Source organism: Colobus angolensis, unplaced genomic scaffold (assembly GCF_000951035.1).
Source record: "Colobus angolensis palliatus isolate OR3802 unplaced genomic scaffold, Cang.pa_1.0 Scaffold341, whole genome shotgun sequence".
NCBI lineage: Eukaryota > Metazoa > Chordata > Mammalia > Primates > Cercopithecidae > Colobus > Colobus angolensis.
Window position 1 is genome coordinate 2024681 of NW_012116722.1, and position 1240 is coordinate 2025920.

The window sequence follows — 1240 nt, forward strand, 5'->3', positions numbered from 1 at the left end:
TCTGCTGGCTGCATAAATGTCTTCTTTTGAGAAGTGTCTGTTCATATCCTTTGCCCACTTTTTGATGAGGTTGTTTGATTTTTTCTTGTAAATTTGTTTGAGTTCTTTGTAGATTCTGGATATCAGCCCTTTGTCAGATTAGTAGATTGCAGATTTTTCTCCTATTCTGTGGGTTGTCTGTTCACTCTGATAACAGTTTCTTTTGCTGTGCAGAAGCTCTTTAGTTTAATTAGATCCCATTTGTCAATTTTGGCTTTTGTTGCCATTGCTTTTAGTGTTTTAGTCATGAAGTCTTTGCCCCAGCCTATGTCCTGAATGGTATTGCCTAGAGTTTCTTCTCGGGTTTTTATGGCACAAACTCAATTTTTAAGGAGATACCCTACTAATCATATGAACAATTGACACTTCTTAGTGTTAGACATTTTCTGTTTTGGAAGAGCACATTATGGCTCAGCTCAATTATATTTTTAAAAACAATACATAAAGTGAGAAATCCTATTTTCATAGCTTGAAAAGGCTAAGCTTTAGAATTTCCACTTATGAAGTCAATCCAATTATTTGCATATTGCAGTGTGACTTCCATTCTTGGTTCTGCTCTTCATCTTTTGAACTTGTTAAGGGACGATAACCCAAAACTGCAGCCAAAAGCCCGAGACAGCTCATAATAAAAATGGTTGATTTTTTTGCCTCAAATATATTAGCTGATTTTTCTCTAAGGATAATGGAATAGATTTTAGACCAAATGCTTCAGCTGGTTCCATGAAGTAAAACCTTTTAGTGCCCACCGCAAGGCTCTGCATTACCACAGCCCAGTTATTAGAGGTGGTCTGGTAGAGGAATAATGGGAACACAGCAGAGCCAAGAGTTTGTAGGAAAAACTTTGTGTAATATTGAAATTTTTACTCACAACAGTAATTCACACTGAAAACTGTGTAAAAGTCAGAACATGAGAAGAACTCAAGATATTAATCACATAGGAAGTGGTCATCTTAATGGTGAAACAGTGCAAAGAGGAATGCAGTCATCATGAGAAAGCTGTGGAAATTAGGACATTTAAAGCTATAGCCACTTTGTTATGTAAGAGAATGTCTACATTCTAAGAAATATACATTAAACTACATAGGGGATAAGGGGCATGATGTATGCAACTTACTCTCAAATGATTGAAAAATAGTTATATAGATATTTAGATACAGACAGACATAGAGACAGACAGAGTGACAGAGAGAGGAGAAAGGGA